Source organism: Pelophylax lessonae, assembly GCF_965119305.1.
Source record: "Pelophylax lessonae genome assembly, chromosome: 4".
Lineage (NCBI taxonomy): Eukaryota > Metazoa > Chordata > Amphibia > Anura > Ranidae > Pelophylax > Pelophylax lessonae.
In genome coordinates this window covers 158,367,157-158,392,858 of record NC_138771.1, presented here as the reverse complement: position 1 = coordinate 158,392,858, position 25,702 = coordinate 158,367,157, and the positions used below count along the sequence as shown (strand labels likewise).

The 25,702-nt window shown below is 48.9% G+C and overlaps 2 protein-coding genes across 2 annotated transcripts in view; one reads left to right on the top strand and one right to left on the bottom strand.

Annotated features, from left to right (window-relative positions):
• LOC309553228 (tubulin alpha chain) overlaps positions 1 to 25,702 on the bottom strand; it is a gene marked incomplete at its 3' end in the record, with an annotated part of 186,872 nt that overhangs the window by 52,980 nt on the left and 108,190 nt on the right. The window lies entirely within an intron of this gene.
• Positions 1 to 25,702, top strand: part of NET1 (neuroepithelial cell transforming 1) — a 90,557-nt gene that overhangs the window by 19,077 nt on the left and 45,778 nt on the right. The gene's annotated exons all lie outside the window — the stretch shown is intronic.

Sequence of the window (25,702 nt, the reverse complement as noted above, 5' to 3'; positions counted from 1 at the left end):
GTGCGGGCACCGGTTTTGGCTTTGTTGAGAGCCCAGGGCGTCTCTGTCCTAGGGTATCTGGACGATATTCTGGTTCGGTCTGCGACCAGCCAGGGTCTGGAGAAGGCTCTCTCCGTTACGATGCAGTCTCTGCAGGAGTTTGGTTGGACGATAACTTTTCCAAAGTCAGCACTGTGCCCATCGGTTCGTCTCCCTTACCTGGGAATGGTTCTGGACTCTGTCCAGGCGAAGGTCTTCCTACCGGACGACAAACTCAGGACTCTTCAGGAAGGAAGTCAGGTCCCTCAGGGACGCTCCGTCCTCGTCCACTCGGACGTGCATGAGATGTCTGGGATTGATGGTCTCGGCTTTCGAGGCGATTCCCTTCGCCCAGTTTCACACGCGGGGTCTCCAAGCGGAGATCCTGTCCAGGTGGGACGGGCTACCGCGATCTCTGGATCCGGATTTCGTTGGGCCATCGCACCAGAAGGGTTCTTCTGTGGTGGCTCCTGTCCCCGCCGGTGTCAGGGGGCAAGTCTTTTCGTCCTCTCTCATGGACGGTGGTCACCACGGATGCCAGCCTGTCGGGCTGGGGTGGTGTTCTGGGCGTTCTGTCCGCCCAGGGAACTTGGTTGGAGGGGGAATCCTCCCTTCCGGTCAGCATTCTGGAATTGCGTGCGATGATTCTCTGCCTTCAACGTTGGCCGGACAGGCTGCAGGGCTGTCCGGTTCGGGTGCAGACGGACATTGCCACGGCGGTGGCTTACGTCATTCGCCAAGGGGACACCAAGAGGGCCCGAGTGGCTCGGGAAGTGGCCGACATTCTGTCTTGGGCCGAGACGCATGTCCCGGCGATATCGGCGGTTCACATTCCAGGGGTTGGAGAACTGGCGGGCGGATTATCTGATGCCGCCAGTCCCTGGACCAGGGGGAATGGCCCCTCTGTCCGGGTGTTCTCCAGATGTTGTGCGCGACGTGGGGTCTTCCGGAGGTGGACTTGTTCGCGTCTCGTCTGTACAGCAAGGTGTACAGGTTCGTGGCAAGGTCACGCGATCCTCGGGCAGACGCGTCAGACGCGTTGGTAGCTCCGTGGCATCAGTACCGACTGATGTATGCGTTTTCACCGTTTCAATTGCTGCCCAGGTTCCTTCGCAGGTTGGTCTCGGAACCAAAACACGGTGATTCTTGTGACACCGGACTGGCCTCGCCGGTCCTGGTACGCAGACCTCGTGCATTTGGCGGTCGATGCCCTGTGGCGTCTGCCTCTTCGGGAGGATCTCCGGTCTCAAGGGCTGATATTTCATCCTGCCTTGCAGTCGCTGGCTTTGCCGGCCTGGCTGTTGAAACCGAGGCCCTGAGGGATAGGGGTCTCTCCCCTGAGGTCATTCACACTTTGATCGACGCGAGGAATTTTTCCTCGGGGTAGGTCTTTTACCGTATTTCGGAGGCCTATTTTGCCTGGTGTGAGTTCAGGGGGTCTTCACCTAGCCCGTGGTCGGTGTCTGGGGTGTTGTCCTTCCTTCGAAAGGGTGTTGACAGCGTTTGGCGCTGGCTATGATCAAGGGTCAGGTGTCTGCGATGGCCGTTCTTTTTTTCAACGTCCTATGGCATCTATCTCCTTGATTGGCACTTTTGTTCGGGGGCATCTGGTCCCTCCTAGGAGGGTGTCTCTGCCTCCTTGGGACTGGAATCTTGTTCTGTCCGTGTTACAACATGGTTCTTTTTTGAACGGATCGGGTGGGTCTCGTTGTCTATGTTGTCCTAGAAGGTCGCCTTTTTTGGTGGCGATCAATTCGGCTCGCAGAGTGTCTGAGCTGGCAGCCTGTCCTGCCATTGTCCGTATCTGGTCAATCACTTGGTTCAGGTGGTCTTGCGAACCGACCCTTCTTTTTTTCCGAAGAGGGTTTCGGAATTTCACCTCAATGAGGACATTGTCTTGCCTTCGCCTTGCGCGAAGTCTAAACATTCGGAGGAGGTGGTGTTGCACTCCTTGGATGCTGTTCCTGGCGATTAGGGTTTACCTAAATTCGTCTGAATCTTTTCACAAGTCGGATTCTTTGTTTGTCCTTCCGGGGGGTCCTCGGAAGGGCGTGGCGGCGTCGGCTTCTGCCGTCGCCAATTGGTTCAGACAGGCCGTTGAACAGGCCTATGCTTTGCGGGGTAAAGTTTCCCTTATGCCTGTGAGGGCGCACTCTACTAGATCTCTGAGTACGTCTTGGGCCTGTCGTCATGGGGCTTCTGTGGCCCAGGTGTGTAGGGCGGCGACTTGGTCGACCGTGCACACCTTCACTCTGTTCCACAGAGTGGATGTTCAAGCATCGGCAGATGCTTCCTTTGGCCGCATGGTGCGGCGGTCCCTTAGGGTCCCTGGTTTTTGGTCCTTTGGGCTGTTTGGGATTTCTTTGTATCCCTGGGTTATTTGTTTTTTTCCTGGGTTATTGCTCCCGTTGAGCAAATTTTTTCTCGTGTTGCCCAGCTGGTTTCCTTCCTTTGGTAAGGTTACTTTCTTGATGTGGAGACTGCGTTGCCTTTAGGCGCGGCTGCGTTTCCCACCCCTCATGTTTGCACTGCTTTGGGACGTCCCCATTGTGACGAATATGAAGATGGCGGCGACTGTCGGAGGACGTAAGAGAAAACGGATTTTTTGTAAAATCTTACCTGTAAAATTCCTTTCTCTGAGTCCTCCGACAGTCGCCGCCCCCGCCCCTCTTTTGAGGTTTAGGTACTTTACTGCTATTCCACTGAAACTGAAGCAGGAAACAGGAAGCAGGAGGGTATAGACTGAGGGGACCACCCCCCTGGGGTGGGGATATGTTAAAAGCTTTAATATTGACATGTTGCCTAGCTACTCCTACGGAGCAAAGTCTAATACCCCATTGTGACGAATATGAAGATGGCGGCGACTGTCGGAGGACTCAGAGAAAGGAATTTTACAGGTAAGATTTTACAAAAATTCCGTTTTTTCGTTCATTGACGGACACCGCTTCATATCTTTATTGACTGTTGGGTTATGCTGCTCTTCCTAGGAGTAGGACACTAGGCGGAAAAGGGTTAAGAAAAGTTAACAAGACTTTGACCACACCCAGGGGCAGTCCCAGAGGGTATACTCCCACTTCCTGCTCTAGGACGTTAGTTTTTTTTTCTGCCTTGTAAGAATAAGGACCTAGCTCCCTGCTGGAATCTCTGGTCCTGGCGTTTTTTCTCAATTTTAAACAAAATTTTTCCCTTTTTTTTTTTTTTTTCTCCTTCTACAATCAAGTTGTTCCTATCACAACTGCAATCAACTGTTGGACTGGGTGACGCACTGGATATTCTAGATCCTTACAGTCTACCCAGTCTGGCCAGCGAGCGTGTGAAGACTAGCTCCGTGTTCAGTCACCAGCGACATAGCCCAACTGGACAGGGGCTGGGCGGTGGGCAGTGAGTGAAACGCCTTGCAAGAACGCACACAATGGCCTGAGTTGCAGCATACCCCTGGCCCCCTACCTTTTTTTTTTTTTTTTTTTTTTTTTTCTGCTCTGGGAAACTTTTGGGTGGAAGCAAGCCCATTATGAGGTGGTCGGTCCTTCCTGTGACCTTCCGACCCCCTCTGGTACCCTATTTCAAAAAAGGGCCTCCACGCTAATCCCCAACCGGAGGCAGTGCTGGTGGTCAGGAATGTTTATGGGGAGCTGTGATTGTTGGGGGCTGGGAGCGCAGTGTGGCGGTTCCCACAGCATATAGCATGCTTTTTTGTCTGGGAGGGGGGGTCCCTGGTAAGCCCCCCCCCCCCCCGCTGACTAATATATGTTTGTAATTGGCACTGGGGTCTAGTGTGCCAAGCTCATTGCAGCCTCGTTCTATTGCACTTGGCGCCCATGTTCTGGAGACTTCCATAGATTAGCCTTGCCGAAAAGTCAGGGAAAGAAGCACCCCCCGCCCTCACCTGCCCCCTCTGTGCCCTTAGATTCTAAGGATGAAGTGACCGCCGTGGACGCCAGCAACCCCACGGGGTCGGTATCCAATTGGAGGGCTCTGATAGTGAGGATGAGCCCTCTTCCTTGACCTCTGCGCATGAAAAGTCGCTTCTGGAGGCACTGATAGTATCAGTGCGAGAAACTCTATAGATGGAAGACACTGCTGGTACTACGCAGGTACAGTTTGTTACCCGCAAACCGTCAAAGGCGCTTAAGGTGTTTTCCCTTTCCCGCCAATTGTGATGAGATTGTCGCCAGTCAGTGGAGTTCCCTGAAACGCATGGTTGGGATACCTAAGCGCTTTGTTTGTAGGCACCCTTTTGAGGAGTCCCTCATAAGGAACCAACGGTTCTGCCGGTGGTAGACTCGCAAGTTTCCAGGCTGAATAAGGCCACCTTGCTAATGGTAGAGGCCATTCTGCCCTTTAAAGACCATGCGGACAGGAAGGCTGAGGCTCTGGTCCACCATCTTTTCACAGGTTCCATTTTGAGGCCTGTGTTCGCCATTACCTTGGTCTCTCAGACCTTAACGGAATGGGCTCTCAGACCTTAATGGAATGGGCTAGAAACCTGCACCAGTATGTGGAAGGGGGTCAACACCCTCCTGAGCTGGCAGAATTGACAGACCAGTTCATACAGGGGTTGCAGTATATCTGTGATGCCTTCCTGGATGCGGCCCTGTTGGTCTGCAGGGCATATGTGACTGCGGTGACCCTCCGTCACCTCCTTTGGCTAAAATGTTGGTCTGCTGACCAAACTTCCAAGAAGGTGCTGACTGATCTCCCGTTTGTGGGGATCGTCTGTTCAGAGCTTCAATGGAAGAGATCATTAAAGGTCTCACTGGTGCAGAGCAGAAAGGGCAGAGAGCCTCGGCGCAAACATGGTCTGGTGTTCTCAGCCCACAAACGGCCCTTTTGTCCCACCCAGGACAAGGGTTCAAAACCCTCCCGAGCATTCTTGGGGGTTCCAAGAGACCCTGGGTTGGCAGAGAAGTCCTCTTTGGCCTGAAGGGACGCCCTCGTCCATTCAAGGGGTGGGGGGGATGTCTTCGCTTCTTTCCGGATCCTTGGACCTCCCTCGTTGAAGACAAATGGGTTCATGAATTGATCCGATACGGTTACAAGATGAAATTTCGATCCTTCCCTTCTGCAAGGTTCTTCCCTTCCAATCTACACCTGACCCTGGGTCAGTTGCAGGGCCTTTTAGGGACGGTGCAAGATTTGCTCTTGCAGGGGGTCATCGTGCCAGTTCCAGAAATGGAATGCTTTCAGGGGTTTTATTCAAACCTTTTCACTGTCCCCGGAAAAGAGGGCAAGGTTCGTCCAATTTTTGACCTCAAGGCTTTGAACTGCTTTGTGAAGGTTAGAGGTGCACCGAAATTTCGGCAACCAATATTTTCGGCCAAAAATGTATGGCCGCTACTATCTGTAAAAACTGAGCCCTTCACTTCCCTGTCATCTCCAGGTATCTTTGCTGACCGATCCGATCTGATCCTCTGCCGGTGTTTCTGACAGAATGCTATACCCCCGTCACTTCCGCCAGGCGCTTGTGAGCTACACTGGTTGCTAGGATGGCCGGCTGAATGGCGTCTAGCAACCAGTGACATCCCGGGGAGAAGACCCAACATGCAAAGCAGAGGAGGATCTCGTCGTCTGCGCCTTTTTCTGAATCGCTCCACCCACCTCCTCCCTTCATGTGCTGTACGCTGCGGAGGAAGGTAATGTGGCTGTCTGCTGTGTTGTTTTTTTTTTCTTCTCTCTCTGCCATACATGTACTTGTGCAGTGCAGCCTACAGGTGTATAGGAGGCAGCAAGGGTTAACCCTCAAAGGCTACAAATAACAGAGAAGCACTGTTATTAAATGTAAAGGCTGCAATAAATAAAGCACCCCTATCCCCAGTATGAATAAATAAAAAAAAATAAACTTTGTCCCCTTTTTTTCAATTTCCAATCACAGCCAGTGCAGCTTGGCATTGGCGCTCACCCCCTTTTAATTGCAGCAGCACAACCTGCTTGTAGATCCAAGTCAAAAGCATCTCTCTCTCTCTAGTCTACAACCTGCATCCTCTAATAAGGAAGTACATAGGGCTGCTCCAGAAGAACTACAAGTACAAGCAGGTCTCGTCACTACTCCAAAGTTTTTATACAGATAGCAGAGCATAAGTTCCTATAGGTAAAAGCCATCTCATTCAGTCTACTACCAGCATGATTGGGGATAAGCTGCTGCTCCTCTAGCTGCGCAAGAACTACACATCCCAGCATGCCTTGACACTACCCATCAATTATATACATAACGGAGTACAACAACTCATGGATACCGGCCGCCTAACTCGTACTACTACCAGCTCTCTCTCCTGTGGCCTGTCAGAACAGATTTTTGATTTTATTTATTTATTTTTTTTTACATTATTGCGGGGACATATTAAGCGCAGCCTGATCTATTTAAATTTGCCACATTTTAACAATTTCAAGTTCTGGATATTTCTTGCATCTTTCTAGCAAAAAGTGCTGTAGTTTTCCATTGCTTCAAGACTACAAGTCCCAGCTTGTTCTCTCAAGTCACTGGTGGCTTGTTTTTTCTGGATATCAATGTGCCACATCTAAATTATCAACTATTCTATCTCTGTCTCTCTCTGACATGGATGAGCCGGCGTGTGGAAAAGGTTGTCCCACAAGTAAGCAGATTGCCATCATTCACTCTTTGGGGGGGTGGGGCGAGGTTAACTACCAGTGGTATTTGTATTATCCAGCATGAGGGGGTTAACGTATTGCTACTGATGCATTAGTGACTGACCGGTGGCAGTTAATTAACCCCTTTGTGCTGCATAAGTGCAACCAGTATTAGTGCAAACACTGACACTAGTGCCACTAATGCAGCACAAAGGGGTTAATTAACTGCCACTGGTCTGTCAGTAATGCATCAGTGGCAATACATTAACCCCCTCATGCTTCATTAAACAAATACCATTGGTAATTAACCTTGCCTACTATTTTAAAATCCTTTGGGGAAAAAGTCATTTTCGGTTTTCGGCAAAGGGCATCCTAAATTTTTGGTTTCTGTTTCCGTCCAGAATTTTCATTTCGGTGCATCCCCAGTGAAGGTCCAAAAATTCAAGATGGAGTCCATTCACATAGTAGTGGCTTCCCTTCAGCAGGGGGATTTTTTGGCCTCTATCGACATCAAAAATGCCTATCTCTATATTCCAGTATATGGTAGACATGAACGCTTCCTTCGCTTTGCAGTGGGAGAAGAGCATTATCAATTCGTGGCATTACCCTTTGATCTCATATCAGCTCCTTGGGTATTCACTAAGGTGTTTGCCCCGGTACAGAGAGGTATTGGGGTACTGGGGTACCTGGGCGACCTCCTGTGAGCGAGATCGCGTTATGTCTTAGAGAACGATCTGGACATCACTGTGCGAACTTTACAGGAATTCGGCTGGACGCTGAATTTTCAGAAATCCGCTCTGACTCCATCCAACAGGTTGGATTATCTGGGGCTGACTCTAGATTTGATCTCGGCTTGAGTGTTTCTCCGGGAGTAGAAACTGCAAAAGCTGCAGCATGCGATTCAGCTTCTGTTGTCCAACCACTGGTCATCTCTCAGGACTTGCATGCAAGTGCTTGGGTTAATGGTCTCCACTTTTGAGACGATTTAATTTGCTCAGTTTCACACAAGACCTCTTCAGAGGGAGATCCTGGCAAAATGGGACAGGAATCCTGGATTCCTGGACAATCTGCTCAGGTTGACCCGGGACATGAGGGGCGACTTGCTGTGGTAGCTCCGCTCTCCGGTGATTCGTCAGGGAAAATCCTTTCGTCCTTTTTTATACTGGATGGACATCCTGGAAATACGGGCAATTGGCCTTTGTCTGTCCCAGTGGATGGATTGTTTACAAGGGTGTCCGGTAAGGATTCAGTTGGACAATGCCACGGCCTTGGCATATGTCAATCATCAAGGGGGCACAAGGAGTGCCTTTGTGGCCAAAGCAGTGGCTGGTATTCTGAGATGGGCAGAAAAACATGCTACAGCCCTCTCTGCTGTGCACATTCCAGGGGTGGACAATTGGCAGGTGGTCTACCTCAGCCGGCAGGCTCTGAGTCCGGTCACTCCATCCGGAGGTGTTTCAACAATTGTGGATTGTGGATCTACTGGCTTCTTGTCTCAACAGGAAGGTTCAGAGGTTCAAAGCAAGATCTCGAGACCCCTTGGCAGACGCTCTGGTGGCCCCCTGGGGTCAGTATTGTCTAATTTATGCCCCCCCCCGTTACAGCTACTACCAAGACTCCTGCGCAGGATCAAGGCAGAGGGGATTCCAGTGATCCTGGTGGCTCCAGACTGGCCTCGCCGATCTTGGTACGCGGGGTTGGTAAGACTTGTCTCTGACGCTCCTTGGCGGCTCCCTCTCAGAGGATCTGTTGTCTCAAGGTCCGCTTTTCCATCCTGCTGGCTTTAACGACCTTGCTATTGAAAGCCATGTATTGAAGGATAGAGGATTGTCGGATTTGGTGATTCCTACTAAAGAGCAAGAAAATGTACTTCCCGCAAGATCTATCATCTGGTTTGGAAGGCGTATATTACTTGGTGTGAGGCTTGGGGTGTCTTCTCCCTCCGTGCCTTCTTGATATCACATCTGTTGGAATTTCTACAACAGGGTTTAGAAAAGCACTTCGTTCTGGGCACCATTAAGGGCCAGATTTCTGCGTTAGCAATTTTTTTCCAACACCCGTTAGCCTCGAATTCTTTTGTTCACACTTCTGTGCAAAGAGTTCGCCATATGGCCCCTCCTGTGTGGTCTCTGGTGCCCCCGTGGGATCTTAATTTGGCGTTATCTGTTCTTCAAAAAGCTCCTTTTTAGAATATTCGCAAGATTCCTTTGACTCTCTCACAGAAGGTGGCCTTCTTGGTGGCCATTACTTTAGCATGCAGGGTTTCTGATTTGGCTGCGTTGTCCTGTCGGTCACCTTTATCTGGTGGTTCACAGGGACAAGATGGTTCTTCGTCCCTGTCACAATCATTTCTTCCTAAGGTCGTCTCGGGCTTACATTTGAATAAGGACATTGTGTTGCCTTCGCTGTGTCCTAAGCCAAAACATCCAAAAGAAATTGCCTTACATTCCTTGGATGTGGTTCATGCCATCAGGGTGTACCTGGCGGCGACTGAAACAATTCGTAAATCAGATTCCCTATTTGTACTTACAGATGGACCCCGTAAGGGGCAGGCTGCATCTGCTGCGACTATTTTCAGGTGGATCAGGCAGACGGTGGTGCAGGCCTATTCCATTAAGGGTCAGGTCCCTCCTTTCCCTGTCAAGGCGCATTCTACAAGGGCGCTAAGTGCCTCCTGGGCTTTCCGTCATCGGGTGTCGGTGGTCCAGTTGTGCAAGGCGGCCACCTGGTTGTCTATGCAAACGTTCACCAAGTTTTTACAAGGCGGATGTCCTGGCATCTGCGAATGCTGCTTTCGGCCGCAAAATTTTGAAGCCGCTGTTGTGGAGGCTGCGGCCTCTTGAGGGTGTGTGTGTTTTTTTTTTTTTTCCGGTTGGTGAGCCCCAGTGTTTCTGGTTGGGCTCCCTATAGCCTGGTTGGCTATTTTTTTCTGTTAGCCGTTTTTTTTTGTTAACCATTTGCTGTGTGCCCACCCCTCATGACAGTGCTTTGGGACATCCCAACGATCAATGAAGCTGTGTCTGTCAATTAGTGAAAGAGAAAACTGGATTTTTGTCTTACCGTTCATTGACGGACAGAGCACTCACCCCTCTGTGAAGTTGGCTTGTGTATTCTTATGACACTGCTTGTTACAAAACTGACGTCCTAGAGCAGGAAGTGGAAGTATACCCCCTGGGACTGCCCATGGGCGTGGTCAAAGTCTTGTTAACCCTTTTCCGCCAAGTGTCTTACTCCTAGGAATAGCGGCATAACCCAACGGTCAATGAAGATATGAAGCTGTGTAAGACAGAAATCCAGTTTTCTCTTACGTCCTCTGACAGTTGCTGCCCGTTCATTCAGCCTTCACTAGTGGGTAATGGTGCCCTCTGCAGGAGCAAGCTAAGCAGTTTGAAAGGTTAATAAAAACTTTCTATACTTAGACCCACCTCTAGGGGGCTATTATCCTGATCCAGTTATCACTGTTCCTCAGTTTTATGCTGCCTAGCGTCAGGAGTAGGCTAGCTCTTCCTTGCTGGGACCTAGCGTCTCAGTTCTTTGTTTTTTTCCCAAAATGTTTTTTTTTTTCTATTGGAAAATTGATTTTTATATCTTTCACTAACGCTAGTTAGTCGGGGAATTCTCCTGGAGGACTACAAGCGACAGCAGAGCTGGGCCTCGCACTGGTTAATATAGAGCCTTATGGAGTCCCAGCCTGCCAACGATCGTCGCAGGTCACTGGTGCGCCCTGGCCTCGCAATACTCGCAGCCCCTGTGGTGGCCAGATCGTGCGTATGAGCTGCAATTGGTGCCGTTTAGCATGGCCGCCATCTTGGATAAGGGCAGGTTGTCTGGGCTCAGTGTATGGTCAGCAGTAGGGCTGCACGATATTGGGGGAAAAAAAGTACATTGCGATATTTTTTTTTCAACGATATATATTGCGATATTGAGAGGAAATCATGGAAGTATTGCAGCAGCGCAGCCTTCATCACGATAGTCAATATCATATCGACTATCGTTCAGCCCTAGTCAGCAGCCATTTTAGGTCCTTGTCCTGGCGACAAACGGGCGCCATCTTGGCTGTGGGCAAATGCCTAGTAAGGGCGGCGGCCATTTTGCCTGTGATTTCTCCTATTGACTTTCATTAGGCACCATTTTTTTTGTGAATCAGGGCGGGCATAGTCCGTTAGGGGTGTAAAGTCACTTCCTCCCTCTCTTCCATTTCTTTACTGATCAGCGTGTGGCAAGTACTGACACTGTGGGGGGATTTTTACTGTTTTCTCTGGCATTTTCCTAGTAAAACTGTTTTTTTTCTCTTGTGGCTACTGCCTTTTCTGAAGGGGCTTATCAAGTGGCGGAGGGGGTCCGCGGGGAACCGCCGTTTTAAAGGGCCAGCGTTCCAGTAATTTTAAATTGCTAATATGGACTCCCAGGATAACAAATTCCCCACAGACTTGGTTGGGGCTTCGGATACTCCTGAATCCTCTTCCATGGCCTCATTATCTGCTGCTCTTGCGACTTGGCATCCAAAGTGGATCTGCTGATGTTGAAACGCACTTCTCAAAAACTGCCTCTGCCCTCCCAGTCCTCTGACTCAGAGCCTGATTTGGTTGCCACGGACAACGTTCCCCTGAAGGGGTCCCTGTCCTCACCTTCCGAGGGGGGGAAGGAGGAATCTTCCTCCTCTGTGGCGCGGGAACGCGCTGTGATGGACGCACTCATTGTTCCATCAGGGAGACTTTGAATCTTGACGATGAGCCATCTCAGTCAAGTAAGCGGGCTGCATTCGGTTTCCGAAGGGCCCAGAAGTCAGGTCAGGTTTTCCCCTGCCCTGCAGAGTTTCACAAAATTGTGAAAGACCAATGGCGTCCCATCGAACATGCTGGTGGTGCCTAAGCGTGTTCACTACCGCTATCCCTTTGCGGAGGCTGTGGACAAACCTTGGACGATGTCCCCCAGGGTGGACCACACTGTCTCTAGGCTAAATAAATCCACCTTGATGCCGGTGGAGGACTCTCTGGTGTTCAAGGATCCGGCAGATAGGCGTGTGGAAGCGCTTTCCTGACACATGTATTTGGTGGCGTGCTCCCTGCTCAAACCTGCGTTTGCTTCGGTGATGGCCTCTCAGGCTCTCATGGCATGGTCCAGGTGCTTCAGAGCACCATGGTGGTGGAGTCGGCCTCTCCGATTGCCCTTGACATGGTGGATCAGATGACCCAGACCAGGATGTACCTTTTGTGATGCGGCCTTGGAAGAGGCTCCGTTAGTCGCTCGGCTATCTGCGGTCGGGGTCGCGATCCGCCGCATTATTTGGATGAAAAGCTGGTCGGCTGACCACGCTTCCAAGAATACTGTGCCTGATGTCGTCTTTTTAGGGACACTCTGGATAAGTTGATCAAGGGGCTTACCGGGGGTAAGAGTACTTTTTTGCCCCAGGTCTCTAAGGGAAAGGCCACCCACGCTAGGCGGGGACCTTCCTTTAAAGCTCAGCGTGGGTCCTTTCGTGCCTTCGGGGCACAGGAAAAAGGAAAGTCATTCAAGGTCTCCGGTGGTCACAAGAAGCCGTGGTCGGGTAAGCCAAAGGCCGGTCAGACCGGTTCGGCGGCCCAGGTCCACTTCCTCCTGAAGGGACGCCCTCACCCGTTTTAGGGGTGGGGGGACATCTGCGTTGCTTTCCGGAACCCTGGTTGTCCAGAATTCAGGACAGGTGGGTTCACAGGCGGATTTGTTCAGGGTACAAGATCGAGTTTCGATCTCGCCCCGCAGACAGGTTCTTCCCTTCAAATCTCAATCTGACTCCCGATCATTTCAGAGATCTCATGGAGCGGTACAAGATCTGCTCGCCCAAGGAGTCATTGTGCCAGTGCCCTCAAGGGACAGGTTTCACGTTTTTTATTCCAACCTGTTCACGGTGCCCAAAAAAGGGCAAAGTGGACCTAAGGTCTGTGAACCGCTTTGTGCGAGTGCAGAAGTTCCGGATGGAATCCATCAGGTCGGTGGTGACGTTGAGTCCAGGGGACTTCCTGGCTTCCATCGACTTGAAGGATGCGAATCTGCACATCCCTATCTTCGAGGGTCATCAGAGATATCTCTGCTTCGCGGTGGCAGAGGAGCATTACCAGTTTGTGGCATTGCCCTTCGGTCTTGCTTCGGCTCCCAGGGTATTCACCAAGGCTTTGGCTCCAGCGCTGGGTTTGCTGCGTTTAATGGGGATTTCGGTCCTCGGTTATCTGGACGACCTCCTGTTAAGGTCGAGCTCGTGTGCAACTTTGATGGGTGATCTGTCCGTAACGGTTCAGATGCTCCAGGAGTTCGGGTGGACCATCAATTTACAGAAGTCGGCACTGACTCCGTCAGTTCGCCTTCAGTGCCTCGGGATGGTCCTGGACTCAGCTCAGGCACAAGTCCCTGCAGGACGAGATCAGGTCCCTCAGGGACAACAAGCTCTCCTCCTTGAGGGCCTGTGTGCGGTCCCTGGGTCTGATGGTTTCGGCCTTCGAAGCCATTCCATTTGCTAAATTTCACTCGAACTGGCCAGGTGGGACAAGACGCCTCAGTCTTTGGACCGGAGGATTTCTCTGAGCCACCTCGCAAGATCTGATCTTTTGTGGTGGCTCCGGTCCCCAACTCTGACACAAGGCAAGTCCTTCTGGCCTCTGCTGTGGACGGTGCTCACCACGAATGCCAGCCTATCGGGCTGGGATGGAGTTCTGGGCACGCTTTGTGCCCAGGGGACGTGGTCGATGGAGGAAGCCTTCTTGCTGATAAATGTCTTGGAGCTCCGAGCAATCAAACTCTGCCTGTTCGTTAGTCACCTTGGCTTCGGGGTTGCCCGGTTCGGGTTCAGACGGACAACGCCACGGCAGTGGCTTACATCAATCACCAAGGGGGCACCAAAAGTGTCCGGGCGGCCACGGAAGTGGCCGAGATCCTAGCTTGGGCCGAGACTCGCGTTCCGTCGATTTCGGCCGTTCACATTCCGGGTGTGGAGAACTGGCAGGTGGACTATCTGAGTCGCCAGACTCTGGATCAGGGAGTATGGTCCCTACATCCGGAGGTGTTTCGTCTCCTGTGTGTCCGGTGGGAGTCTCCGGATGTGGACTTGTTCGCGTCCCATCTCAACAACAAGGTGGGAAGGTTCCTGGCCAGAACCCGTGATCCTCTGGCGGACGCCATGGACACGTTGGTTGTGCCCTGGCACTGGTATTGGCTGATTTTATGCCTTCACTCCGATTCAACTGTTGTACAGATTCCTCCGCAGGTTGGCGTCGGAATGGATGCAGGTCATTCTGGTAGCCCCAGTCTGGCCTTGTCGGTCTTGGTACGTGGACATCATGCAAATGGTCGTCGAGCCTCCCTGGCAGCTTCCGCTAAGAGACGATCTTCTGTCTCAAGGGCCGATCTTCCATCCTGCTTTACAGTCACTGGCTTTGACGGCGTGGCTGTTGAAAGCCAGGTCTTGAGAGATAGGAATGACAGCATTTGTCAGACCCCTATCTTATTGAAGGCTCTGAAAGCTACCTCATGGAAAATTTATCATCGCACCTGGAAGGCGTACATTGCCTGGTGCTAGTCGCAACGGTTCCATCCCTGCTCTTTCGCGGTGGCGAGGATTTTGGCTTTCCTGCAGGAAGGTGTGGATCAGCGTTTAGCGCCGACCACAATAAAGGGTCCTTTGTCAGCCTTAGCCATTCTGTTCCAGCGACTAATTCTTTCATTCACACCTTTTATTCAAAGGGGTGCGGCATCTAGCTCCCCCGAGGAAGGCCCCTTTGCCTCCCTGGGACCTAAATTTGGTGTTATCCGTGTTACAACGGCCTTCCTTTTGAGAACATCAGATGCATTCCTCTGCCTGTGTTGTCCCAGAAAGTTGCTTTTCTGGTAGCTATCACATCTGCTCGCATAGTGTCTGAGTTGGTGGCTCTGTCTTGCCGTTCCCTTTATCTGGTGCTTCATAGGAATAAAGTGGTTCTGCGACCCAATCAGTCTTTTCTCCCCAAGGTGGTCTCGACTTTTCACCTTAATGAGGATATCCTGTTACTTTCGCTTTGTGCAAAGCCCAAACATCCCAAGAAATTTGCCTTGCATTCCTTGGATGTGGTCTGGGCGGTCAGGGTTTACTGTCTACCGCGGAGTCTTTTAGGAAGTCTGATTCTCTGTGTATCCTTCCTGAGGGACCTCGGAAATGTTCGGCTGTGTCCGCGGCAACCACTTCTAAGTGGATCAGACAGTATCTTTGCGACTGGTGAGTATCCTTGCGACTGGTGAGTATCCCTGCGACTGGTGAGTACCTTGTGACGGGTGAGTATCCTTGCAACTGGTGAGTATCCTTGCAACTGGTGAATATCCTTGCACTGGTGAGTATCCTTGCGACTGGTGAAGTAACTTGCGACTGGTGAGTATCTTGCGACTGGTGAGTATCTTGCGACTGGTGAGTGTCCTTGCGACTGGTGAGTATCCTTGCGACTGGTGAGTATCCTTGCGACTGGTGAGTATCCTTGCGACTGGTGAGTATCTTGCGACTGGTGAGTATCATTGCGACTGGTGAGTAGCTTTGCGACTGGAAGTATCTTTGCGACTGGTGAGTGTCCTTGCGACTGGTGAGTATCTTTGCGACTGGTGAGTATCTTTGCGACTGGTGAGTATCTTTGCGACTGGTGAGTATCTTTGCGACTGGTGAGTATCCTTGCGACTGGTGAGTATCTTGCGACGGGTGAGTATCCTTGCGACTGGTGAGTATCCTTGCGACTGGTGAGTATCCTTGCGACTGGTGAGTACCCTTGCGACTGGTGAAGTAGCTTGCGACTGGTGAGTATCTTTGCGACTGGTGAGTATCTTTGCGACTGGTGAGTATCTTTGCGACTGGTGAGTATCCTTGCGACTGGTGAGTATCCTTGCGACTGGTGAGTATCTTGCGACTGGTGAGTATCTTGCGACTGGTGAGTATCTTGCGACTGGTGAGGATCCTTGCGACTGGTGAGTATCTAGTGACTGGTGAGGGTATTAGCGACTGGTGGGTACCCCAGGTTTTGTACCAGGGAAGTTAGAGGTAGGGTAGGTAAGGAAGAGCAGGTTGTTAATATTATCCCCATAGAGTAGAGGGTAATAATGTCCGACAGGATTGGGGATGCCACTCAGTGCACTTCTTGCGGCATGTATGCGTTCCTTGATGAAACAATCGAGGACGAATACTGCTGTGCAAGATGTGAGCGACTTGTTGCTCTGGAAGCCCACATCGTGGATCTAGAGAACACAGTGACAAGACTGCGTGGCATCTACAACCTGAAAAGGAGCTTGGACATTACCCAGCAGGCGCTGGCAGGGGTCAGCATAGAGGAGGGAGGAATAGAGGAGACGCAAGCAGCAGAGGTACGCAGCTGGGTGACTGTTAGGAATGTTAGGGGGAGGAGAGTCAGGGAGGCCAGTCCTGAGTTGGTAGACCCTAACATGTTTGCTGAGTTGCAGGTTGAGGGGGATATCAACTCAGGGGTGGCAGAGCTGGAGCATGCGCCCTCCCCCAGCTGCCAGGGGAGGGACGGCTCCAGGAAGAAGGGGGGCCGTAACGCAGGAAAGGTTAGACAGGTTGTGGTAGTTGGGGACTCAATTATCAAGAGGACAGAGAGGGAAATCTGTAAAAAAGATCTCGTGAACCGAACAGTTTGTTGTTTACCGGGCGCCCGAGTTCGGCACATCGCAGATCTGGCAGACAGATTGTTGGGCGGGGCTGGGGATGACCCAGCGGTCATGGTGCATGTGGGCACTAATGACAAAGTTAAAGGTAGGTGGAGGATCCTTAAGAACGATTTCAGGGACTTAGGTAATAGATTGAGGAAAAGGACCTCCAAGGTGGTTTTCTCTGAAATACTGCCTGTACCTCGAGCCACACAGGAGAGGCAGAAGGAGCTTAGGGAAGTTAACAAGTGGCTGAGGAATTGGTGTAGGAAGGAGGGGTTTGGGTTCCTGGAGAACTGGGCTGACTTCTCAGTCGGCTACCGGCTCTTTAGTAAGGATGGGCTGCACCTTAATGGGGACGGTACAGCTCTTTTGGGGAGAAAGATGGCCACCGAGTTGGAGGGGCTTTTAAACTAGGAGACGGGGGGGAGGGCTCAGAAGTAGAATCAGTCAGGAGGGAGCAGAGGACTGAAGGCAGTTGTAGGGTCAACAGCGACAGTAGGTCAACAACATCAATTGGCGGGTCTGTGCGGGAGAACAGCAGACCAAACAGAAATAAACAAAACCGCCAATCACGTTTAACTTCCGTAAAACTAAGAGGGGTATATGCTAATGCCAGGAGCCTAGCTAATAAGATGGATGAGTTGGAAATGTTAGTACATGAGGAAGACATAGACCTTGTGGGAATAGCGGAGACTTGGTTCGACCCCTCACATGACTGGCTGGCCAATATCCAAGGGTATTCGGTGTACCGGAAGGACAGGGTTGGTAAAAGAGGGGGAGGGGTATGTCTCTATGTCAAGAACAATATAAAGGTGCTAGAAAGGAGTGACATTACGGATGGGATGAGCATGGATTTAGAATCTGTGTGGGTTGAACTCGATAGGGAAGAAGATAAGGGAAAAGTAGTTGTGGGGGTTTGCTATAGGCCACCTAACCAAGGGGAGGAGGTAGAGCTGGAATTTTTAGCACTAATAGGTAAAGCGGCAAAACTAGGATCAGTCATCATATTGGGGGACTTCAATTATCCCGACATTGACTGGGAAGAGGGGACTGCACACTCGCATAAGGCCCGGCTATTCACGGAAACCTTACAGGATAACTACATGTCGCAGTTGGTGGATTCCCCTACTAGAGAGAATGCTATCCTGGATCTATTGATCACTAATGACCCAGACATAATCTCGGAGGTAGGAGTCCAGGACAACCTGGGCTCTAGCGATCACAGGATGATCACATTTAGTATAAATAACAATATAAAAAGGCAAGTGGGGAACATAAGAACCCTAAACTTCAGAAGGGCAGACTTTCCAAAATTGTACTCATTGATGGAAAGGGTAAACTGGGACCAAACCCTGGGATCACTGACCACAGAGGAAAAATGGGAATGCTTTAGAACAATATTAAGCAAAGGCATCTTGCAGTGCATTCCTATGGGGAATAAATTTAGAAGAGACAAAGCCAAACCTGGCTGGCTAAACCGTAGCGTTAAAAAACTTATTAGGGGAAAAAAATTGGCCTTCAAGAAATATAAATCAGAGGGCACAGTATCGGCCTTCCAGCAATACAAGGAGGAAAATAAGAAGTGTAAACACGAAATCAAGATGGCTAAAATCAACTTTGAGAGACAAATAGCGGAGGATAGTAAAAAAAACCCAAAGAAATTCTTTAAATATATCAACAGCAAAAAAACTAGGGCAGTGCATATTGCACACATAATTAACGATGATGGGAGGATGGTTACAGAGGACACTGAAAAAGCAACCGTGCTGAATTCTTTTTTCTCGTCAGTTTTTACGCAGGAAAAGGAAGGGTACACTGACCATGACTGTATGGTTAGTAGTAATACACAGGACTTGCCACTATGGCTAACAGAGGGGGAAATCAGGGAAAGACTGGATAAACTTAACACAAACAAATCACCAGGCCCGGATGGCGTACATCCGAGAGTGCTCAAGGAACTCAGTATGGTTATATCTAGACCACTGTTCCTGATCTTTGCTGACAGTATTAGGACAGGAGATGTACCAGGGGATTGGAGGAAGGCTAACGTGATTCCGATATTCAAAAAGGGCCAGAGACATATCCCGGGAAATTATAGGCCTGTCAGTCTGACATCAATAATATGTAAACTTTTGGAGGGGATGATAAGGGACTATATCGTAGAGTATGCTAAAGACAACAACATCATCAGTAGTAACCAGCACGGGTTTACAAATGGGCGTTCTTGTCAAACCAATCTCTTAGCATTCTACGAGGAAGTGAGCTGTGAGCTAGATAGGGGGAGACCAGTGGATGTGGTGTACTTGGATTTCGCTAAGGCGTTTGATACAGTTCCCCACAAGCGCTTAATTTATAAAATAAGGTCTGCAGGTATCGACAGCAGGGTTTGCTCTTGGATACGGAATTGGCTAAAAGGCCGTGTCCAAAGGGTAGTAATAAACAGCGCATACTCAGACTGGTCTGAGGTAGTAAGCGGGGTGCCCCAGGGCTCAGTCCTGGGACCAACCTTGTTCAATTTATTCATAAACAGCATTGAGGAAGGGATTAGTAGTTCGTTATCAGTTTTTGCAGATGACACAAAATTGGCCAGGGCGATAACTGCACAGCATGAAGCAGATATCCTACAGAATGACCTGGACAAAATTACGGAGTGGGCAACGACATGGCAAATGAGGTTTAATGTGGAGAAGTGTAAGGTTTTGCACTTGGGGACCAAAAACATAAAAGCACAATACACGTTAGGAGGGGAACCCTTGGGGGAATCAAAAATGGAGAAAGATTTGGGAGTCTTAGTTGATGATAGATTAGGCAACAGCATGCAATGCCAAGCGGCAGCTTCCAAAGCCAACAGAATATTAGCATGCATAAAGAAAGGGATGTATTCCAGAGATAAGACTATAATCCTTCCACTTTATAAAACTCTGGTCCGACCGCATCTGGAGTATTCTGTCCAGTTCTGGTCGCCAGTCCTCAGGAGGGATGTGTTGGAGCTGGAGAAAGTCCAGAGAAGGGCAACTAAACTGATTAGGGGGTTGGAGGACCTTACCTATGAAGAGCGGCTGCAATCGCTCGATTTATTTTCCCTGGAGAAAAGACGTCTGAGAGGGGACATGATAGCAATTTATAAATATCTTAATGGGGATCTCAGCTTAGAAGAAAAGCTGTTCATTCGAAGGAATTGCATGAGGACTCGAGGACATACAATGCGATTAGAGGAGAAGCGTTTTAACCTCAGGCAACGTGGGGGGTTCTTTACTGTTAGGGCTACAAGATTGTGGAATTGTCTACCACAAGAGGTGGTTTCTGCGGGTAGTATGGTGACTTTCAAAAGACTCTTAGACTTACATCTCAAGGATCAGGAGATTGAGGGCTATGTTAGATGATTACAGTCACACACACCTACACAGGTTGAACTGGATGGACTATTGTCTTTATTCAACCTCGCCTACTATGTAACTATATGTAACAATTGTTCAGGCCTATTCAATCAAGGATCAGGTTCCTCCTTTACCTGTAAAGGCTCATTCTACTAGAGCTGTCAGTGCCTCTTGGGCTTTTTGCCATCATGCTTCTGTGGCTCAGGTGTGCAAAGCAAACTTTCACAAAATTCTACAGAATTGATGTACTGGAATCCTCGGATGCTTCCTTTGGCCGTGAGGTTTTGAGGAGACAGTTTTTTTTTTCGATCTCTTCCTAGGGTGTTTTTTTTTTTTTGTTCTGAGTTAGCTCTCATTTTGAGCTTTGTTGCCCTGTGGGCTCAGGTTGTTTTCTGGCCCGGTTGTTTCGTTGTCTTTTTGGTAGGTTGTGTTTTTCCATCCCTCACACCTGCACTGCTTTGGGACATCACACTAGTGAAGGCTGAATGAACGGGCGGGCGACTGTCAGAGGACGTAAGAGAAAATGGAGTTTTTGTAAGAACTTACCGTAAAATTATTTTCTCTGGTTCTTGAATCTGGGGGTTATTGCCTTCCGGTACTGCTTGCTACAAACTGAGGAACAGTAATAACTGGATCAGAGTAATGGCCCCCTAGAGGTGTTTCTAAGGGTGTTTTCACACTTTGTGTAATTGCCTGGTCCGAACCCGAGTTTGATTGCTCCCCCTGCCCCCGATGGACTGTGTTCACATTTGATTTTTGTATCCGAACCGCGGTACACTTGTCATCAAGCTGCAGCCGGCACATACTCGTGTTGCTTGGCAACCGCTGTAAACGAGAAGGTGGCAAATGGATAGAATTGCTTGCTTTGGTACGATTGCATTCTCATCAGAAGCGAACCATACTGGAGTTCACATGAACTGTACCCCAGACCACCCTTTTTAAGTGGACTCTGGTACGGTTCGCAGGTGCGCACCCGAGTTCAAGACCGTGTTCACATCCTCAAAAAGAACCAAATTCTGACGTCATTCGAACCCGGGTGTGCACCAAAAGGTGCTAGTGTGAAAACACCCTAACTATAGAAAGTTTTTATTAACCTTTCAAACTGCCTAGCTTGCTCCTGCAGAGAGCGCCATTACCCACTAGTGAAAGCTGAATGAACGGGCGGCGACTGTCAGAGGACTCAGAGAAAATAATTTTAAGTTCTTAAAAAAATTCTATTTTTTTTTTAATTTTGATACGGGCCTATTCCCAAAAACCCAGGAATTTGGTTGTCGGGGTCTGTGGCCGGGGAGGGGTTATCTGAATCTGTAGCCCCGTTTAACAAGGGCCCCCCCTCCCAAAATGTGAATGGTTATCGGGTACATCGTAGGCCTCCTGGTAGGGGACAGCCTTTTTTATTATTTTTTGTTTTTCGGGTCCAGCAGGCATCATGATTGACGATGTATTTACATCAAGGGACACCCATACCCCTTCACATGGGGGTGCAGGAACTGGGGGCCCTCTTGAAGGGGGCTTCCAGGTTCCTAAAAAGCCTCTTGCCTGCAGACACCCTACAACTACAGCCCAGGGTTGGCAGGAAGAGGCCCTTATCGTCCCCCCATGTTGAGGGCATGTGGCCTGGTATGATTCAGGAGAGGGGGGACTGTTTGCTCGTCCCTTCCCCTTTTTCTGACCTGCGGGGCTTTATGCTTGGGGGGGGGGGGGGGGGAAAGAGGGGAAACCCATTGACAGCCGATGACTCCTCAGTTAAGGATGCCGTGGCCGGCTTCCCAGCCCTGCTCCTTACCCAGCTTACACTGCACCCTGGTTAGGCAAGTGTACCCTCCCACATCATTGCACTTCCCTAAGATTCATAGGAAATGTAGTTCCTTTTCCTGTAAAGTGGGAGGATATGATTTAATCACTGCTGTAACACCTCTGCCTTGGCAGAATAGGTGCTGGTATCTTTTGAATTACAGAGCTGACTTTTTCTCTTCAATGGTAATACATTTTACAAATGTATTGACTGTTTTTAGTGTTTTGTGTATTGTGTAGGGGGTGTACTTAACCACTTAAGCCCCGGAGGATTTGGCTGCTAAAGGACCAGGGTTTTTTTTGCGATTTTTTACTGCGTGACTTTAACGGACAATTGCGCGGTCGTGCGACGCTGTACCTAAACGAATTTGACGTCCTTTTTTTCCCACAAACAGAGCTTTCTTTTGGTGGTATTTGATCACCTGTGCGATTTTTTGATCACGCGCTATAAACAAAAAAAGAGCGTAAATTTTGCAAAAATAACAATATTTTTCACATTTTTTTATATGAAATTCCCCAAAAAAAAAAGTAAAAATCAAAATTTTTTAACATTTTTCGGCCAATTTGTTTTATGCTACCTATGTTTGGTAAAAAAAATCGCAAAAAGCGTATTTTGATTGGTTTGCGCAAAAGTTATCGCGTTTACTAACAAAGAGAAAGATTTTTGTCATTTTTGGTGTTTTTTTTTTTTAACGCATAATGGCGGCGATCTGCGATTTTTTTTTTCGGTACTGCGACATTGCGGCGGACAGATCGGACCCTTGACTGACATTTTTGACACTTTTGGGGTTACCAGTGACATTACTGCAGTAATCAGTGCTATACATATGCACTGTTACTGCAAAAATGACACTGGCAGGGAAGGGGTTAACTTTATTGGACAGGGAGGGGTTAAGTGTGTCCTAGGGGCGTGCTTTCTACTGTGTAGGGACATGGCTATTGGTGTAAAAGCAAAGATCAACCGTTCTACATAGTAGAACGGTCAGATCTTCACTTTTACACAGGGAGAACTGACAGGCAGCTTGTTTACACAAGCTGCTCTGTCTTTCTCCCTTCACAGGAGCGATCGTAGTGTGGCCGGCGGACATCGAGTCCGCCGGTCACACGCACTGACTTGCCTGTGAACGAGCCGCGGCGGGCGCGCGCCTCGGCGGGCGCGCGCCCGCCCGCGATAGGCTCGCAAGTCAGTGACAGGCGAGTGACGTACCGATACGTCACTCTGCCTGGCCGGGGCTGACCGCCGCAGTATATAGTCGTGCGGCGGTCGGCAACCGGTTAATGGGGGATTTTTTTTTTTTTTTGCAGATCCTGGAGTTCTGTTTTTAGATAACAGTGATTAGCTCTCCACCACAGAATGTTTGGTGAAAGTTCACATTCTCAGCTTTGTGAACCCCCTTAACCACTTCCCGGAGGCCCACTCCCGCGTGGTCACGGTCCCCCCCCCCCCCCCCCCGCGCGTGTGACCGGCGGACCCGATGTCCACCGGTCACTCTGCGATCGCCGCTGCAGAGGGAGAAAGTCAGGCGGCTAGTGTAAACAAGCCGCCTGTCATTCTCCCCTGTGTAGAAACAACGATCACACGGTTATACTATGTAGGACCGTTGATCATTGTTCCTACAGCCCAAGCCACAGCCAATCACAGTTAGAATCACGCCCCTAGGGACACACACAGCCCCTCCCTCTCAAATAAAGTTAACCCCTTCAGTACCAGTGTCATTTTGCAGTAACAGTGCATATGTACAGCACTGATTACTGCAGTAATGTCACCGGTAACCCCAAAAGTGTCAAAAATGTCAGTCAAGGGTCCGATCTGTCCGCCGCAATGTCGCAGTACCGCAAAAAAAATCGCAGATCGCCGCCATTACGCGTTAAAAAAAAAAAAAACAACAAAAATCTTTCCCTTTGTTAGTAAACGCGATAACTTTTGCGCAAACCAATCAAAATACGCTTTTTGCGATTTTTTTTTTTTTTTTTTTTTACCACCAAAAGAAAGCTCTGTTTGTGGGGAAAAAAAAAGGACGTCAAATTAGTTTAGGTACAGCATCGCACGACTGCGCAATTCTCCGTTAAAGTCACACAGTGCCGAATCGCAGAATACCCCCTGGTCAGGAAGGGGGTAAAATCTTCCGGGGCTTAAGTGGTTAATGGGGCAATTTTACTAAGATTTGAACACACAGAATCTGGAGCAGTTGTACATGGCAACCAATTAGCTTTTATCTTTAAAGCTCAACTGAGCAAGCTGAATATAGAAGCCAATTGGTTACTATGCACATCTGCTTATGTATTCGTAAATTCTCCCCAATGTCTTTTTTTGTAAGATGGCTGTGACAGTATTCAGCCACTAGATGGTGCAAGAGGACAACATTTTTCTTTTTAAAACACGTAAATGGGATACAGTCAAAAGCATGATAGGAAGTTCCCCATGAGGTTTGAAAGGTAGCAGAAAACTTGTGCAACCAAGGTCTATTGATATACTATTGCTTTGTATTTTTGTACTCCTTACCCCCACCCCCTTTTTTTTTTTTTTTTTTTTTTTTTTTTTTTTTTTTAATCTTCATGTTGCCCTGGAGCATCTTAATTCAGCCTAATGGGGCCCCTTTCTATAGTAAAGTGCAATTAAAATTTAGGTCCTGTAAGGCCGTTGTTACCTTTTTTTTTTTTTGGTGTGTGTATACTTGTAATTTGTACTTTTACAGTTTTATGCTTTGTGTTGTGTTAAAAACCTAATAAAGAATTTATTTAAAGTACAGTAAAAAAAACTTTTTTTTTTTTTATATTTTGGGCAGGGTGGTGAGGGATCTGTGTCCCTGATGGGGAGATTTGTGCTCCCTAATGTAGCCGTATGAGGGACGAAGAAAAAGGATAAAGCCAGTAAGATCATGTACAGTATGTAATGTTAGAATCAGCACTTCATGTCTAATTCTGAGCTACTGGCTTCAGTACTTGAGCTGCTGACCTGCACTAAATACCCAAATATATTTTTCTGACTTTATTCTAGTTTTTTGATGTGCACACACACTTGTTCCAGAAAACGGACTTGGTTTTGAAGCCAGGAAACAAGTTAGTATCTTAAAAATCAACAAAAGCAACCCTTACGTTTCCCCACATCTCAAAGATTGAGGTTAAATTCACAGCTGTTCAAGCTGGTGCATTGCGGTAACGTGTTCATTTTGTGCATTGCGTAACTGACATGCATCATTTTTTGCAGTACATCACAAGGCATGGCAGCGTCACACTGCTTTGTGCTCTCTTTATTAGAGGTGTGGGGATGCAATTCAAAATGCACATTGGCTCACATTATTGCGAAGCCATATAAAAAAAAAATGCCTGAGAATGGATTGCTTTCACTCAGACAAGACCATGGGCTTAAATTTCAGAGTTCATGGTAAAGCATAATCATTGTGTAGAACTACGAAAATGGAAGCATCGTTTTTCTATTTAAAGCAGAACTCCACCCAAAAGGTTCCGCTTTAAGGACTCGTCCCCCGCTCCACTTGCACAATTGCCACTTTTGAGGAGTGTGGGGGGGGGGGGGGGTACCCACTTCCGTTCCGAGCTGTGCTTGGCAAAGAAAGTTCTCCTCCCTCCCCCTGCAATCTTCTGGGACACTCACAGGTCCCAGAAGACTGCATTCGCCACTCATGATGCGCAGTGCGACTCGCACATGTGCAGCTTCACAGCTGGGTGCTCATAGTGAATATGCCGGCAAGAGGGAATGAAGGCAGCGGGTGAGACCGCCTGGGGTGACCTCACTGCTGGATCGTGGGACAGGTGAGTGGCTGTTAAAAGTCAGCAGCTACACTTTTTGTAGCTGCTGACTTTATTTTTACCACAGGTGGCTGGAGCTCTGCTTTAAAAACGTAATGTTTGGTCCTAAAAACCCATATCATTATCCGCCATTCATAGTAATATCCTAAAACATCAAATCTGTAATTGTACTCTTCGAAATCAATAACACTGCAATGGACCTCGAGAAAAATATGAATGGTCAGGTGTAAGGATAAAAGCCATCGTCCTTACTCCATCCCACGGTGCAGCTTTTGCTTCCTGAGAGATCTATTGCCAGCCCTAAGAGCAACTAAATGGGTAAATGAGTGTAGGGTTACCCTTATGCAAATAGTTTGGTATGTGTATGGGATAGTCTGGGCCACACTGTACTGTGCTGGCTTGGAGTAGTGGAAGTCTCAAGGTACGCCTATGCAAAGGTTATGATGTTCTATGTAACATTTGTTTGCTGAAAAGGATTTTCTTCAACACATACATGTACTTTAACCTTT